Source organism: Stenella coeruleoalba (genome assembly GCF_951394435.1).
Source record: "Stenella coeruleoalba genome assembly, contig: scaffold_172, whole genome shotgun sequence".
Taxonomy (NCBI): Eukaryota; Metazoa; Chordata; class Mammalia; order Artiodactyla; family Delphinidae; genus Stenella; species Stenella coeruleoalba.
Window position 1 is genome coordinate 219,434 of NW_027646391.1, and position 18,752 is coordinate 238,185.

The window sequence follows — 18,752 nt, forward strand, 5'->3', positions numbered from 1 at the left end:
CAGTAATACACGGAATGTAAACTTGGCTACACAGGAACTGAATTACAGAACAGAACAGGGTCTCAAATTTAGAAAACCAACTTATGCTTGCTTAAGGGTAAAGGTGAGTTGGGGTGCTGCATAAAACCAGAGATTGAAATGAGCACAGATAAAGTTCCTTAAGTCAAATATGGAATAGACAAGAGCTACTCCTTGCTCAACGAAATGGACTCAACACCGCATATTAAACGCCTAAGAATGTACCTGACTAGTAAGTATCTTAAAACCTATGGATTGCTATGTCTCCGAAAGAGAATCAAGCATGTGTACAGGGGCATAAACGCAGCAGTGATAGGATTGGAGAGGTTCGGTGAGCAAATGAAGACCCTTTGAAGTCATATTGCATGGTACCCATTACACGGGTCTTAACTCTCCAGGTTTAAGGTATTCTTCCTTCAGCTAAAACATGCATGTGGAACCCAAGTATGATCAACCATGTGAACGGGAGACGTGTTCAAATATGTCTCAGTTTTCCTCCCCTGGTACTCGGGTGCAACATTCCAGACGCTTTACTAACACTCTCCCCACTTGGAGAGTCAGCGCCTTTAACCTCCTGTTTGGCCCAGTTTGCAATTTCTGCGGAAGATGAACAGGAATAGCGAGAACCAATGAGAGACTAGCTGGAGGTGTCTGGACGGGCAAATTTAACTCTCATTTCCCACCAGGAAGAGGAAATAACCAAAGGCTCAGCGTGCCGTGCCGGAACCAGATTAGGGCCTGAAGCCATCCTGCGGTGTTGCGGCCAGGTCACAAGAAAGCAAGTTGAAGAAAGGAGCTCAGGGGCACTGTAATTCACAAACCTGCAGAGTTATAAATGACAGCTATCGTCCAAAAATAGACTGAAGTAAGGCTGCCAAGAGGACTTGAAAGCAGGGCAGAATTGCAGGAAACCGATTTCAGGAGGTAGACTGGAATTGCATTGAAAGCATAGGAAAAGAGGCAGAACGTCCACAATGATGCACTTGGCTAAAAAGGGCGTATGCGTTTTTTCCTGAATATATTCAGGAAAAAACGCATACGCCCTTTTTGGCCAACCAAGCAAGCTTGCAAAGGAAATCTGCACTACAATGAAGTCTCACTTCCCCCCGGTCAAAAGGGCCATCTGAAAAAAGTGTAAAATCCAGAAAGGCAGGACAGGCCATGGAGAACTGGGAGCCTTGTTATGCTGATGGGCGGGATGTAAATTGCCAACAACCACTCGGGAGAAGTGTATGGTGTTTCCTGAAACATCTAAAAAACAAAGCAACAGAACCTAGGGCACTTCCACTTATGGTCCTATAGCTTAGGGAAATTAAAATCAAAAAGACACAGCCACCCCAAAGTTTGGAACGGCTCTGTTTACAAGAACCTCGTTTACAGTACAAGTTCAACATCGCAGAAAGTGAAAAATGGATAAAGAAGTTGTGGTATTTACTTAAAAAGCAATATCACTCAGCAATGAAATCTGTGTCATCAGACCCTTAGCAGCACAATGAGTGGATTCAGGTATGATGATTCTAACTGAAATAAGTCACACAGAAAAAGAAACATCATAAGATATCAGTAATACACGGAATGTAAACTTGGCTACACAGGAACTGAATTACAGAACAGAACAGGGTCTCAAATTTAGAAAACCAACTTATGCTTGCTTAAGGGGAAAGGTGAGTTGGGGTGCTGCATAAAACCAGAGATTGAAATGAGCACAGATAAAGTTCCTTAAGCCAAATATGGAATAGACAAGAGCTACTCCTTGCTCAACGAAATGGACTCAACACCCCATATTAAACGCCTAAGAATGTACCTGACTAGTAAGTATCTTAAAACCTATGGATTGCTATGTCTCCGAAAGAGAATCAAGCATGTGTACAGGGGCATAAACGCAGCAGTGATAGGATTGGAGAGGTTCGGTGAGCAAATGAAGACCCTTTGAAGTCATATTGCATGGTACCAATTCCACGGGTTTCAACTACCCAGGTTTAAGGTATTCTTCCTTCAGCTAAAACATGCATGTGGAACCTAGAGTATGATCAACCATGTGACCGGGAGATGTGTTCAAATATGTCTCAGTTTTCCTCCCCTGGTACTCGGGTGCAACATTCCAGACGCTTTACTAACACTCTCCCCACTTGGAGAGTCAGCGCCTTTAACCTCCTGTTTGGCCCAGTTTGCAATTTCTGCGGAAGATGAACAGGAATAGCGAGAACCAATGAGAGGCTAGCTGGAGGTGTCTGGACGGGCAAATTTAACTCTCATTTCCCACCAGGAAGAGGAATTAACCAAAGGCTCAGCATGCCGTACCGGAACCAGATTAGGGCCTGAAGCCATCCTGCGGTGTTGCGGCCAGCTCAAAAGAAAGCGAGTTGAAGAAAGGAGCTCAGGGGCACTGTAATTCACAAACCTGCAGAGTTATAAATGACAGCTATCGTCCAAAAATAGACTGAAGTAAGGCTGCCAAGAGGACTTGAAAGCGGGGCAGAATTGCAGGAAACCGATTTCAGGAGGTAGACTGGAATTGCATTGAAAGCATAGGAAAAGAGGCAGAACGTCCACAATGATGCACTTGGCCAAAAAGGGCGTATGCGTTTTTCCTGAATATATTCAGGAAAAAACGCATACGCCCTTTTTGGCCAACCAAGCAAGCTTGCAAAGGAAATCTGCACTACAATGAAGTCTCACTTCCCCCCGGTCAAAAGGGCCATCTGAAAAAAGTGTAAAATCCAGAAAGGCAGGACAGGCCATGGAGAACTGGGAGCCTTGTTATGCTGATGGGCGGGATGTAAATTGCCAACAACCACTCGGGAGAAGTGTATGGTGTTTCCTGAAACATCTAAAAAACAAAGCAACAGAACCTTGGGCACTTCCACTTATGGTCCTATAGCTTAGGGAAATTAAAATCAAAAAGACACAGCCACCCCAAAATTTGGAACGGCTCTGTATACAAGAACCTCGTTTACAGTACAAGTTCAACATCGCAGAAAGTGAAAAATGGATAAAGAAGTTGTGGTATTCACTTACAAAGCAATATCACTCAGCAATGAAATCTGTGTCATCAGGCCCTTAGCAGCACAATGAGTGGATTCAGGTATGATGATTCTAACTGAAATAAGTCACACAGAAAAAGAAACATCATAAGATATCAGTAATACACGGAATGGAAACTTGGCTACACAGGAACTGAATTACAGAACAGAAGAGGGTCTCAAATTTAGAAAACCAACTTATGCTTGCTTAAGGGGAAAGGTGAGTTGGGGTGCTGCATAAAACCAGAGATTGAAATGAGCACAGATAAAGTTCCTTAAGCCAAATATGGAATAGACAAGAGCTACTCCTTGCTCAACGAAATGGACTCAACACCCCATATTAAACGCCTAAGAATGTACCTGACTAGTAAGTATCTTAAAACCTATGGATTGCTATGTCTCCGAAAGAGAATCAAGCATGTGTACAGGGGCATAAACGCAGCAGTGATAGGATTGGAGATGTTTGGTGAGCAAATGAAGACCCTTTGAAGTCATATTGCATGGTACCCATTACACGGGTCTTAACTCTCCAGGTTTAAGGTATTCTTCCTTCAGCTAAAACATGCATATGGAACCCGAGTATGATCAACCATGTGAACGGGAGACGTGTTCAAATATGTCTCAGTTTTCATACCCTGGTACTCGGGTGCAACATTCCAGATGCTTTACTAACACTCTCCCCACATGGAGAGTCAGCGCCTTTAACCTCCTGTTTGGCCCAGTTTGCAATTTCTGCGGAAGATGAACAGGAATAGCGAGAACCAATGAGAGACTAGCTGGAGGTGTCTGGACGGGCAAATTTAACTCTCATTTCCCACCAGGAAGAGGAAATAACCAAAGGCTCAGCGTGCCGTGCCGGAACCAGATTAGGGCCTGAAGGCATCCTGCGGTGTTGCGGCCAACTCAAAAGAAAGCGAGTTGAAGAAAGGAGCTCAGGGGCACTGTAATTCACAAACCTGCAGAGTTATAAATGACAGCTATCGTCCAAAAATAGACTGACGAAAGGCTGCCAAGAGGACTTGAAAGCGGGGCAGAATTGCAGGAAACCGATTTCAGGAGGTAGACTGGAATTGCATTGAAAGCATAGGAAAAGAGGCAGAACGTCCACAATGATGCGGTTGGCCAAAAAGGGCGTATGTGTTTTTTCCTGAATATATTCAGGAAAAAACGCATCCGCACTTTTTGGCCAACCAAGCAAGCTTGCAAAGGAAATCTGCACTACAATGAAGTCTCACTTCCCCCCCGTCAAAACGGCCATCTGAAAAAAGTGTAAAATCCAGAAAGGCAGGACAGGCCATGGAGAACTGGGAGCCTTGTTATGCTGATGGGCGGGATGTAAATTGCCAACAGACACTCGGGAGAAGTGTATGGTGTTTCCTGAAACATCTAAAAAACAAATCAACAGAGCCTAGGGCACTTCCAATTATGGTCCTATAGCTTAGGGAATTTAAAATCAAAAAGACACAGCCACCCCAAAGTTTGGAACGGCTCTGTTTACAAGAACCTCGTTTACAGTACAAGTTCAACATCGCAGAAAGTGAAAAATGGATAAAGAAGTTGTGGTATTCACTTACAAAGCAATATCACTCAGCAATGAAATCTATGTCATCAGGCCCTTAGCAGCACAATGAGTGGATTCAGGTATGATGATTCTAACTGAAATAAGTCACACAGAAAAAGAAACATCATAAGATATCACTAATACACGGAATGGAAACTTGGCTACACAGGAACTGAATTACAGAACAGAACAGGGTCTCAAATTTAGAAAACCAACTTATGCTTTCTTAAGGGTAAAGGTGAGTTGGGGTGCTGCATAAAACCAGAGATTGAAATGAGCACAGATAAAGTTCCTTAAGCCAAATATGGAATAGACAAGAGCTACTCCTTGCTCAACGAAATGGACTCAACACCCAATATTAAACGCCTAAGAATGTACCTGACTAGTAAGTATCTTAAAACCTATGGATTGCTATGTCTCCGAAAGAGAATCAAGCATGTGTACAGGGGCATAAACGCAGCAGTGATAGGATTGGAGAGGTTCGGTGAGCAAATGAAGACCCTTTGAAGTCATATTGCATGGTACCAATTCCACGGGTTTCAACTACCCAGGTTTAAGGTATTCTTCCTTCAGCTAAAACATGCATGTGGAACCTAGAGTATGATCAACCATGTGACCGGGAGATGTGTTCAAATATGTCTCAGTTTTCCTCCCCTGGTACTCGGGTGCAACATTCCAGACGCTTTACTAACACTCTCCCCACTTGGAGAGTCAGCGCCTTTAACCTCCTGTTTGGCCCAGTTTGCAATTTCTGCGGAAGATGAACAGGAATAGCGAGAACCAATGAGAGGCTAGCTGGAGGTGTCTGGACGGGCAAATTTAACTCTCATTTCCCACCAGGAAGAGGAATTAACCAAAGGCTCAGCATGCCGTACCGGAACCAGATTAGGGCCTGAAGCCATCCTGCGGTGTTGCGGCCAGCTCAAAAGAAAGCGAGTTGAAGAAAGGAGCTCAGGGGCACTGTAATTCACAAACCTGCAGAGTTATAAATGACAGCTATCGTCCAAAAATAGACTGAAGTAAGGCTGCCAAGAGGACTTGAAAGCGGGGCAGAATTGCAGGAAACCGATTTCAGGAGGTAGACTGGAATTGCATTGAAAGCATAGGAAAAGAGGCAGAACGTCCACAATGATGCACTTGGCCAAAAAGGGCGTATGCGTTTTTTCCTGAATATATTCAGGAAAAAACGCATACGCCCTTTTTGGCCAACCAAGCAAGCTTGCAAAGGAAATCTGCACTACAATGAAGTCTCACTTCCCCCCGGTCAAAAGGGCCATCTGAAAAAAGTGTAAAATCCAGAAAGGCAGGACAGGCCATGGAGAACTGGGAGCCTTGTTATGCTGATGGGCGGGATGTAAATTGCCAACAACCACTCGGGAGAAGTGTATGGTGTTTCCTGAAACATCTAAAAAACAAAGCAACAGAACCTTGGGCACTTCCACTTATGGTCCTATAGCTTAGGGAAATTAAAATCAAAAAGACACAGCCACCCCAAAATTTGGAACGGCTCTGTATACAAGAACCTCGTTTACAGTACAAGTTCAACATCGCAGAAAGTGAAAAATTGATAAAGAAGTTGTGGTATTCACTTACAAAGCAATATCACTCAGCAATGAAATCTGTGTCATCAGGCCCTTAGCAGCACAATGAGTGGATTCAGGTATGATGATTCTAACTGAAATAAGTCACACAGAAAAAGAAACATCATAAGATATCAGTAATACACGGAATGGAAACTTGGCTACACAGGAACTGAATTACAGAACAGAAGAGGGTCTCAAATTTAGAAAACCAACTTATGCTTGCTTAAGGGGAAAGGTGAGTTGGGGTGCTGCATAAAACCAGAGATTGAAATGAGCACAGATAAAGTTCCTTAAGCCAAATATGGAATAGACAAGAGCTACTCCTTGCTCAACGAAATGGACTCAACACCCCATATTAAACGCCTAAGAATGTACCTGACTAGTAAGTATCTTAAAACCTATGGATTGCTATGTCTCCGAAAGAGAATCAAGCATGTGTACAGGGGCATAAACGCAGCAGTGATAGGATTGGAGATGTTTGGTGAGCAAATGAAGACCCTTTGAAGTCATATTGCATGGTACCCATTACACGGGTCTTAACTCTCCAGGTTTAAGTTATTCTTCCTTCAGCTAAAACATGCATGTGGAACCCAAGTATGATCAACCATGTGAACGGGAGACGTGTTCAAATATGTCTCAGTTTTCATACCCTGGTACTCGGGTGCAACATTCCAGATGCTTTACTAACACTCTCCCCACATGGAGAGTCAGCGCCTTTAACCTCCTGTTTGGCCCAGTTTGCAATTTCTGCGGAAGATGAACAGGAATAGCGAGAACCAATGAGAGACTAGCTGGAGGTGTCTGGACGGGCAAATTTAACTCTCATTTCCCACCAGGAAGAGGAAATAACCAAAGGCTCAGCGTGCCGTGCCGGAACCAGATTAGGGCCTGAAGGCATCCTGCGGTGTTGCGGCCAACTCAAAAGAAAGCGAGTTGAAGAAAGGAGCTCAGGGGCACTGTAATTCACAAACCTGCAGAGTTATAAATGACAGCTATCGTCCAAAAATAGACTGACGAAAGGCTGCCAAGAGGACTTGAAAGCGGGGCAGAATTGCAGGAAACCGATTTCAGGAGGTAGACTGGAATTGCATTGAAAGCATAGGAAAAGAGGCAGAACGTCCACAATGATGCGGTTGGCCAAAAAGGGCGTATGTGTTTTTTCCTGAATATATTCAGGAAAAAACGCATCCGCACTTTTTGGCCAACCAAGCAAGCTTGCAAAGGAAATCTGCACTACAATGAAGTCTCACTTCCCCCCCGTCAAAACGGCCATCTGAAAAAAGTGTAAAATCCAGAAAGGCAGGACAGGCCATGGAGAACTGGGAGCCTTGTTATGCTGATGGGCGGGATGTAAATTGCCAACAGACACTCGGGAGAAGTGTATGGTGTTTCCTGAAACATCTAAAAAACAAATCAACAGAGCCTAGGGCACTTCCAATTATGGTCCTATAGCTTAGGGAATTTAAAATCAAAAAGACACAGCCACCCCAAAGTTTGGAACGGCTCTGTTTACAAGAACCTCGTTTACAGTACAAGTTCAACATCGCAGAAAGTGAAAAATGGATAAAGAAGTTGTGGTATTCACTTACAAAGCAATATCACTCAGCAATGAAATCTATGTCATCAGGCCCTTAGCAGCACAATGAGTGGATTCAGGTATGATGATTCTAACTGAAATAAGTCACACAGAAAAAGAAACATCATAAGATATCACTAATACACGGAATGGAAACTTGGCTACACAGGAACTGAATTACAGAACAGAACAGGGTCTCAAATTTAGAAAACCAACTTATGCTTTCTTAAGGGTAAAGGTGAGTTGGGGTGCTGCATAAAACCAGAGATTGAAATGAGCACAGATAAAGTTCCTTAAGCCAAATATGGAATAGACAAGAGCTACTCCTTGCTCAACGAAATGGACTCAACACCCCATATTAAACGCCTAAGAATGTACCTGACTAGTAAGTATCTTAAAACCTATGGATTGCTATGTCTCCGAAAGAGAATCAAGCATGTGTACAGGGGCATAAACGCAGCAGTGATAGGACTGCAGAGGTTCGGTGAGCAAATGAAGACCCTTTGAAGTCATATTGCATGGTACCCATTCCACGGGTTTCAAATACCCAGGTTTTAGGTATTCTTCCTTCAACTAAAACATGCATGTGCAACCCAGAGTATGATCAACCATCTGATCGGGAGACGTGTTCAAATATGACTCAGTTTTCCTCCCCTGGTACTCGGGTGCAACATTCCAGACGCTTTACTCACACTCTCCCGACTTGGAGAGTCAGCGCCTTTAACCTCCTGTTTTGCCCAGTTTGCAATTTCTGCGGAAGATGAACAGGAATAGCGAGAACCAATGAGAGGCTAGCTGGAGGTGTCTGGACGGGCAAATTTAACTCTCATTTCCCACCAGGAAGAGGAAATAACCAAAGGCTCAGCGTGCCGTACTGGAACCAGATTAGGGCCTGAAGCCATCCTGCGGTGTTGCGGCCAGGTCACAAGAAAGCGAGTTGAAGAAAGGAGCTCAGGGGCACTGTAATTCACAAACCTGCAGAGTTATAAATGACAGCTATCGTCCAAAAATAGACTGAAGTAAGGCTGCCAAGAGGACTTGAAAGCGGGGCAGAATTGCAGGAAACCGATTTCAGGAGGTAGACTGGAATTCCATTGAAAGCATAGGAAAAGAGGCAGAACGTCCACAATGATGCACTTGGCCAAAAAGGGCGTATGCGTTTTTTCCTGAATATATTCAGGAAAAAACGCATACGCCCTTTTTGGCCAACCAAGCAAGCTTGCAAAGGAAATCTGCACTACAATGAAGTCTCACTTCCCCCTGGTCAAAAGGGCCATCTGAAAAAAGTGTAAAATCCAGAAAGGCAGGACAGGCCATGGAGAACTGGGAGCCTTGTTATGCTGATGGGCGGGATGTAAATTGCCAACAACCACTGGGGAGAAGTGTATGGTGTTTCCTGAAACATCTAAAAAACAAAGCAACAGAGCCTAGGGCACTGCCACTTATGGTCCTATAGCTTAGCGAAATTAAAATCAAAAAGACACAGCCACCCCAAAGTTTGGGATGCCTCTGTTTACAAGAACCTCGTTTACCATACAAGTTCAATATCACAGAAAGTGAAAAATGGATAAAGAACTTGTGGTACTCACGTACAATGCAGTATCACTTAGCAATGAAATCTATGTCATCAGGCCCGTAGCAGCAAAATGAGTCGATTCAGGTACGATGATTCTAACTGAAATAAGTCACACAGAAAAAGAAACATCATAAGATATCACTAATACACGGAATGTAAACTTGGCTACAGAGGAACTGCATTCCAAAACAGAACAGGGTCTCAAATTTAGAAAACCAACTTATGCTTGCTTAAGGGGAAAGGTGAGTTGGGGTGCTGCATAAAACCAGAGATTGAAATGAGCACAGATAAAGTTCCTTAAGCCAAATATGGAATAGACAAGAGCTACTCCTTGCTCAACGAAATGGACTCAACACCCAATATTAAACGCCTAAGAATGTACCTGACTAGTAAGTATCTTAAAACCTATGGATTGCTATGTCTCCGAAAGAGAATCAAGCATGTGTACAGGGGCATAAACGCAGTAGTGATAGGATTGGAGAGGTTCGGTGAGCAAATGAAGACCCTTTGAAGTCATATTGCATGGTACCCATTCCACGGGTTTCAAATACCCACGTTTAAGGTATTCTTCCTTCAGCTAAAACATGCATGTGGAACCTAGAGTATGATCAACCATGTGATCGGGAGACGTGTTCAAATATGTCTCAGTTTTCGTACCCTGGTACTCGGGTGCAACATTCCAGACGCTTTACTAACACTCTGCCGACTTGGAGAGTCAGTCCCTTTAACCTCCTGTTTGGCCCAGTTTGCAATTTCTGCGGAAGATGAACAGGAATAGCGAGAACCAATGAGAGGCTAGCTGGAGGTGTCTGGACGGGCAAATTTAACTCTCATTTCCCACCAGGAAGAGGAATTAATCAAAGGCTCAGCGTGCCGTGCCGGCACCAGATTAGGGCCTGAAGCCATCCTGCAGTGTTTCGGCCAGCTCACAAAAAAGGGAGTTGAAGAAAGGAGCTCAGGGGCACTGTAATTCACAAACCTGCAGAGTTATAAATGACAGCTATCGTCCAAAAATAGACTGAAGTAAGGCTGCCAAGAGGACTTGAAAGCGGGGCAGAATTGCAGGAAACCGATTTCAGGAGGTAGACTGGAATTGCATTGAAAGCATACGAAAAGAGGCAGAACGTCCACAATGATGCACTTGGCCAAAAAGGGCGTATGCGTTTTTTCCTGAATATATTCAGGAAAAAACGCATACGCCCTTTTTGGCCAACCAAGCAAGCTTGCAAAGGAAATCTGCACTACAATGAAGTCTCACTTTCCCCGGTCAAAAGGGCCATCTGAAAAAAGTGTAAAATCCAGAAAGGCAGGACAGGCCATGGAGAACTGGGAGCCTTGTTATGCTGATGGGCGGGATGTAAATTGCCAACAACCACTCGGGAGAAGTGTATGGTGTTTCCTGAAACATCTAAAAAACAAAGCAACAGAACCTAGGGCCCTTCCACTTATGGTCCTATAGCTCAGGGAAATTAAAATCAAAAAGACACAACCACCCCAAAGTTTGGGACGCCTCTGTTTACAAGAACCTCGTTTACAGTACAAGTTCAACATCGCAGAAAGTGAAAAATGGATAAAGAAGTTGTGGTATTTACTTACAAAGCAATATCACTCAGCAATGAAATCTATGTCATCAGGCCCTTAGCAGCACAATGAGTGGATTCAGGTATGATGATTCTAACTGAAATAAGTCACACAGAAAAAGAAACATCATAAGATATCAGTAATACATGGAATGGAAACTTGGCTACACAGGAACTGAATTACAGAACAGAACACGGTCACAAACTTAGAAAACCAACTTATGCTTGCTTAAGGGTAAAGGTGAGTTGGGGTGCTGCATAAAACCAGAGATTGAAATGAGCAGAGATAAAGTTCCTTAAGCCAAATATGGAATAGACAAGAGCTACTCCTTGCTCAACGAAATGGACTCAACACCGCATATTAAACGCCTAAGAATGTACCTGACTAGTAAGTATCTTCAAACCTATGGATTGCTATGTCTCCGAAAGAGAATCAAGCATGTGTACAGGGGCATAAACGCAGCAGTGATAGGATTGGAGAGGTTCGTGAGCAAATGAAGACCCTTTGAAGTCATATTGCATGGTACCCATTCCACGGGTTTCAACTACCCAGGTTTAAGGTATTCTTCCTTCAGCTAAAACATGCATGTGGAACCTAGGGTATGATCAACCATGTGATCGGGAGACGTGTTCAAATATGTCTCAGTTTTCGTACCCTGGTACTCGGGTGCAACATTCCAGACGCTTTACTAACACTCTCCCCACTTGGAGAGTCAGTCCCTTTAACCTCCTGTTTGGCCCAGTTTGCAATTTCTGTGGAAGATGAACAGGAATAGCGAGATCCAATGAGAGACTAGCTGGAGGTGTCTGGATGGGCAAATTTAACTCTCATTTCACACCAGGAAGAGGAATTAACCAAAGGCTCAGCGTGCCGTGCCAGAACCAGATTAGGGCCTGAAGCCATCCTGCGGTGTTGCGGCCAGGTCACAAGAATGCGAGTTGAAGAAAGGAGCTCAGGGGCACTGTAATTCACAAACCTGCAGAGTTATAAATGACAGCTATCGTCCAAAAATAGACTGAAGTAAGGCTGCCAAGAGGACTTGAAAGTGGGGCAGAATTGCAGGAAACCGATTTCAGGAGGTAGACTGGAATTGCATTGAAAGCATAGGAAAAGAGGCAGAACGTCCACAATGATGCACTTGGCCAAAAAGGGCGTATGCATTATTTCCTGAATATATTCAGGAAAAAACGCATACGCCCTTTTTGGCCAACCAAGCAAACTTGCAAAGGAAATCTGCACTACAATGAAGTCTCACTTCCCCCCGGTCAAAAGGGCCATCTGAAAAAAGTGTAAAATCCAGAAAGGCAGGACAGGCCATGGAGAACTGGGAGCCTTGTTATGCTGATGGGCGGGATGTAAATTGCCAACAACCACTCGGGAGAAGTGTATGGTGTTTCCTGAAACATCTAAAAAACAAAGCAACAGAGCCTAGGGCACTGCCACTTATGGTCCTATAGCTTAGGGAAATTAAAATCAAAAAGACACAGCCACCCCAAAGTTTGGGACGCCTCTGTTTACAAGAACCCCGTTTACAGTACAAGTTCAACATCGCAGAAAGTGAAAAATGGATAAAGAAGTTGTGGTATTTACTTACAAAGCAATATCACTCAGCAATGAAATCTATGTCATCAGGCCCTTAGCAGCACAATGAGTGGATTAGGGTATGATGATTCTAACTGAAATAAGTCACACAGAAAAAGAAACATCATAAGATATCAGTAATACACGGAATGGAAACTTGGCTACACAGGAACTGAATTACAGAACAGAACAGTGTCTCAAACTTAGAAAACCAACTTATGCTTGCTTAAGGGTAAAGGTGAGTTGGGGTGCTGCATAAAACCAGAGATTGAAATGAGCACAGATAAAGTTCCTTAAGCCAAATATGGAATAGACAAGATCTACTCCTTGCTCAACGAAATGGACTCAACACCGCATATTAAACGCCTAAGAATGTACCTGACTAGTAAGTATCTTAAAACCTATGGATTGCTATGTCTCCGAAAGAGAATCAAGCATGTGTACAGGGGCATAAACGCAGCAGTGATAGGATTGGAGAGGTTCGTGAGCAAATGAAGACCCTTTGAAGTCATATTGCATGGTACCCATTCCACGGGTTTCAACTACCCAGGTTTAAGGTATTCTTCCTTCAGCTAAAACATGCATGTGGAACCTAGAGTATGATCAACCATGTGATCGGGAGACGTGTTCAAATATGTCTCAGTTTTCGTACCCTGGTACTCGGGTGCAACATTCCAGACGCTTTACTAACACTCTCCCCACTTGGAGAGTCAGCCCCTTCAACCTCCTGTTTGGCCCAGTTTGCAATTTCTGTGGAAGATGAACAGGAATAGCGAGAACCAATGAGAGACTAGTTGGAGGTGTCTGGATGGGCAAATTTAACTCTCATTTCCCACCAGGAGGAGGAATTAAGCAAAGGCTCAGCGTGCCGTGCCAGAACCAGATTAGCGCCTGAAGCCATCCTGCGGTGTTGCGGCCAGGTCACAAGAAAGCGAGTTGAAGAAAGGAGCTCAGGGGCACTGTAATTCACAAACCTGCAGAGTTATAAATGACAGCTATCGTCCAAAAATAGACTGAAGTAAGGCTGCCAAGAGGACTTGAAAGCGGGGCAGAATTGCAGGAAACCGATTTCAGGAGGTAGACTGGAATTGCATTGAAAGCATAGGAAAAGAGGCAGAACGTCCACAATGATGCACTTGGCCAAAAAGGGCGTATGCGTTTTTTCCTGAATATATTCAGGAAAAAACGCATACGCCCTTTTTGGCCAACCAAGCAAACTTGCAAAGGAAATCTGCACTACAATGAAGTCTCACTTCCCTCCGGTCAAAAGGGCCATCTGAAAAAAGTGCAAAATCCAGAAAGGCAGGACAGGCCATGGAGAACTGGGAGCCTTGTTATGCTGATGGGCGGGATGTAAATTGCCAACAGACACTCGGGAGAAGTGTATGGTGTTTCCTGAAACATCTAAAAAACAAAGCAACAGAGCCTAGGGCACTTCCACTTATGGTCCTATAGCTTAGGGAAATTAAAATCAAAAAGACACAGCCACCCCAAAGTTTGGGACGCCTCTGTTTACAAGAACCTCGTTTACCGTACAAGTTCCATATCACAGAAAGTGAAAAATGGATAAAGAACTTGTGGTACTTACGTACAATGCAGTATCGCTCAGCAATGAAATCAATGTCATCAGGGCCGTAGCAGCATAATGAGTGGATTCAGGTATGATGATTCTAACTGAAATAAGTCACACAGAAAAAGAAACATCATAAGATATCACTAATACACGGAATGTAAACTTGGCTACACAGGAACTGAATTCCAAAACAGAACAGGTTCTCAAATTTAGAAAACCAACTTATGCTTGCTTAAGGGGAAAGGTGAGTTGGGGTGCTGCATAAAACCAGAGATTGAAATGAGCACAGATAAAGTTCCTTAAGCCAAATATGGAATAGACAAGAGCTACTCCTTGCTCAACAAAATGGACTCAACACCCCATATTAAACGCCTAAGAATGTACCTGACTAGTAAGTATCTTAAAACCTATGGATTGCTATGTCTCCGAAAGAGAATCAAGCATGTGTACAGGGGCATAAACGCAGCAGTGATAGGATTGGAGATGTTTGGTGAGCAAATGAAGACCCTTTGAAGTCATATTGCATGGTACCCATTCCACGGGTTTCAAATACCCAGGTTTAAGGTATTCTTCCTTCAGCTAAAACATGCATGTGGAACCCAGAGTATGATCAACCATGTGATCGGGAGACGTGTTCAAATATGTCTCAGTTTTCGTACCCTGGTACTCGGGTGCAACATTCCAGACGCTTTACTAACACTCTCCCGACCTAGAGAGTCAGTCCCTTTAACCTCCTGTTTGGCCCAGTTTGCAATTTCTGCGGAAGATGAACAGGAATAGCGAGAACCAATGAGAGGCTAGCTGGAGGTGTCTGGACGGGCAAATTTAACTCTCATTTCCCACCAGGAAGAGGAATTAATCACAGGCTCAGCATGCCGTGCCGGAACCAGATTAGGGCCTGAAGCCATCCTGCAGTGTTTCGGCCAGCTCACAAAAAAGGGAGTTGAAGAAAGGAGCTCAGGGGCACTGTAATTCACAAACCTGCAGAGTTATAAATGACAGCTATCGTCCAAAAATAGACTGAAGTAAGGCTGCCAAGAGGACTTGAAAGCGGGGCAGAATTGCAGGAAACCGATTTCAGGAGGTAGACTGGAATTGCATTGAAAGCATACGAAAAGAGGCAGAACGTCCACAATGATGCACTTGGCCAAAAAGGGCGTATGCGTTTTTTCCTGAATATATTCAGGAAAAAACGCATACGCCCTTTTTGGCCAACCAAGCAAGCTTGCAAAGGAAATCTGCACTACAATGAAGTCTCACTTCCCCCCGGTCAAAAGGGCCATCTGAAAAAAGTGTAAAATCCAGAAAGGCAGGACAGGCCATGGAGAACTGGGAGCCTTGTTATGCTGATGGGCGGGATGTAAATTGCCAACAACCACTCGGGAGAAGTGTATGGTGTTTCCTGAAACATCTAAAAAACAAAGCAACAGAACCTAGGGCCCTTCCACTTATGGTCCTATAGCTCAGGGAAATTAAAATCAAAAAGACACAGCCACCCCAAAGTTTGGGACGCCTCTGTTTACAAGAACCTCGTTTACAGTACAAGTTCAACATCGCAGAAAGTGAAAAATGGATAAAGAAGTTGTGGTATTTACTTACAAAGCAATATCACTCAGCAATGAAATCTATGTCATCAGGCCCTTAGCAGCACAATGAGTGGATTCAGGTATGATGATTCTAACTGAAATAAGTCACACAGAAAAAGAAACATCATAAGATATCAGTAATACATGGAATGGAAACTTGGCTACACAGGAACTGAATTACAGAACAGAACAGGGTCACAAACTTAGAAAACCAACTTATGCTTGCTTAAGGGTAAAGGTGAGTTGGGGTGCTGCATAAAACCAGAGATTGAAATGAGCAGAGATAAAGTTCCTTAAGCCAAATATGGAATAGACAAGAGCTACTCCTTGCTCAACGAAATGGACTCAACACCGCATATTAAATGCCTAAGAATGTACCTGACTAGTAAGTATCTTCAAACCTATGGATTGCTATGTCTCCGAAAGAGAATCAAGCATGTGTACAGGGGCATAAACGCAGCAGTGATAGGATTGGAGAGGTTCATGAGCAAATGAAGACCCTTTGAAGTCATATTGCATGGTACCCATTCCACGGGTTTCAACTACCCAGGTTTAAGGTATTCTTCCTTCAGCTAAAACATGCATGTGGAACCTAGGGTATGATCAACCATGTGATCGGGAGACGTGTTCAAATATGTCTCAGTTTTCGTACCCTGGTACTCGGGTGCAACATTCCAGACGCTTTACTAACACTCTCCCCACTTGGAGAGTCAGTCCCTTTAACCTCCTGTTTGGCCCAGTTTGCAATTTCTGTGGAAGATGAACAGGAATAGCGAGATCCAATGAGAGACTAGCTGGAGGTGTCTGGATGGGCAAATTTAACTCTCATTTCCCACCAGGAAGAGGAATTAACCAAAGGCTCAGCGTGCCGTGCCAGAACCAGATTAGGGCCTGAAGCCATCCTGCGGTGTTGCGGCCAGGTCACAAGAATGCGAGTTGAAGAAAGGACCTCAGGGGCACTGTAATTCACAAACCTGCAGAGTTATAAATGACAGCTATCGTCCAAAAATAGACTGAAGTAAGGCTGCCAAGAGGACTTGAAAGTGGGGCAGAATTGCAGGAAACCGATTTCAGGAGGTAGACTGGAATTGCATTGAAAGCATAGGAAAAGAGGCAGAACGTCCACAATGATGCACTTGGCCAAAAAGGGCGTATGCATTATTTCCTGAATATATTCAGGAAAAAACGCATACGCCCTTTTTGGCCAACCAAGCAAACTTGCAAAGGAAATCTGCACTACAATGAAGTCTCACTTCCCCCCGGTCAAAAGGGCCATCTGAAAAAAGTGTAAAATCCAGAAAGGCAGGACAGGCCATGGAGAACTGGGAGCCTTGTTATGCTGATGGGCGGGATGTAAATTGCCAACAACCACTCGGGAGAAGTGTATGGTGTTTCCTGAAACATCTAAAAAACAAAGCAACAGAGCCTAGGGCACTGCCACTTATGGTCCTATAGCTTAGGGAAATTAAAATCAAAAAGACACAGCCACCCCAAAGTTTGGGACGCCTGTGTTTACAAGAACCCCGTTTACAGTACAAGTTCAACATCACAGAAAGTGAAAAATGGATAAAGAAGTTGTGGTATTTACTTACAAAGCAATATCACTCAGCAATGAAATCTATGTCATCAGGCCCTTAGCAGCACAATGAGTGGATTAGGGTATGATGATTCTAACTGAAATAAGTCACACAGAAAAAGAAACATCATAAGATATCAGTAATACACGGAATGGAAACTTGGCTACACAGGAACTGAATTACAGAACAGAACAGGGTCTCAAACTTAGAAAACCAACTTATGCTTGCTTAAGGGTAAAGGTGAGTTGGGGTGCTGCATAAAACCAGAGATTGAAATGAGCACAGATAAAGTTCCTTAAGCCAAATATGGAATAGACAAGATCTACTCCTTGCTCAACGAAATGGACTCAACACCGCATATTAAACGCCTAAGAATGTACCTGACTAGTAAGTATCTTAAAACCTATGGATTGCTATGTCTCCGAAAGAGAATCAAGCATGTGTACAGGGGCATAAACGCAGCAGTGATAGGATTGGAGAGGTTCGTGAGCAAATGAAGACCCTTTGAAGTCATATTGCATGGTACCCATTCCACGGGTTTCAACTACCCAGGTTTAAGGTATTCTTCCTTCAGCTAAAACATGCATGTGGAACCTAGAGTATGATCAACCATGTGATCGGGAGACGTGTTCAAATATGTCTCAGTTTTCGTACCCTGGTACTCGGGTGCAACATTCCAGACGCTTTACTAACACTCTCCCCACTTGGAGAGTCAGCCCCTTCAACCTCCTGTTTGGCCCAGTTTGCAATTTCTGTGGAAGATGAACAGGAATAGCGAGAACCAATGAGAGACTAGTTGGAGGTGTCTGGATGGGCAAATTTAACTCTCATTTCCCACCAGGAGGAGGAATTAACCAAAGGCTCAGCGTGCCGTGCCAGAACCAGATTAGCGCCTGAAGCCATCCTGCGGTGTTGCGGCCAGGTCACAAGAAAGCGAGTTGAAGAAAGGAGCTCAGGGGCACTGTAATTCACAAACCTGCAGAGTTATAAATGACAGCTATCGTCCAAAAATAGACTGAAGTAAGGCTGCCAAGAGGACTTGAAGGCGGGGCAGAATTGCAGGAAACCGATTTCAGGAGGTAGACTGGAATTGCATTGAAAGCATAGGAAAAGAGGCAGAACGTCCACAATGATGCACTTGGCCAAAAAGGGCGTATGCGTTTTTTCCTGAATATATTCAGGAAAAAACGCATACGCCCTTTTTGGCCAACCAAGCAAACTTGCAAAGGAAATCTGCACTACAATGAAGTCTCACTTCCCTCCGGTCAAAAGGGCCATCTGAAAAAAGTGCAAAATCCAGAAAGGCAGGACAGGCCATGGAGAACTGGGAGCCTTGTTATGCTGATGGGCGGGATGTAAATTGCCAACAGACACTCGGGAGAAGTGTATGGTGTTTCCTGAAACATCTAAAAAACAAAGCAACAGAGCCTAGGGCACTTCCACTTATGGTCCTATAGCTTAGGGAAATTAAAATCAAAAAGACACAGCCACCCCAAAGTTTGGGACGCCTCTGTTTA

The 18,752-nt window shown here is 43.9% G+C and overlaps 1 long non-coding RNA gene across 4 annotated transcripts in view; it reads right to left on the reverse strand.

Moving 5' to 3' along the window:
• Positions 1 to 18,752, reverse strand: part of LOC307181141 — a 524,725-nt gene that overhangs the window by 42,755 nt on the left and 463,218 nt on the right. For all 4 annotated transcript variants that reach the window (XR_013826000.1, XR_013826001.1, XR_013826002.1 and 1 more), the window contains exon 2: positions 1,454 to 1,539. This is a non-coding gene — a long non-coding RNA (uncharacterized lncRNA). The remainder of the gene's footprint in view (positions 1 to 1,453; positions 1,540 to 18,752) is intronic.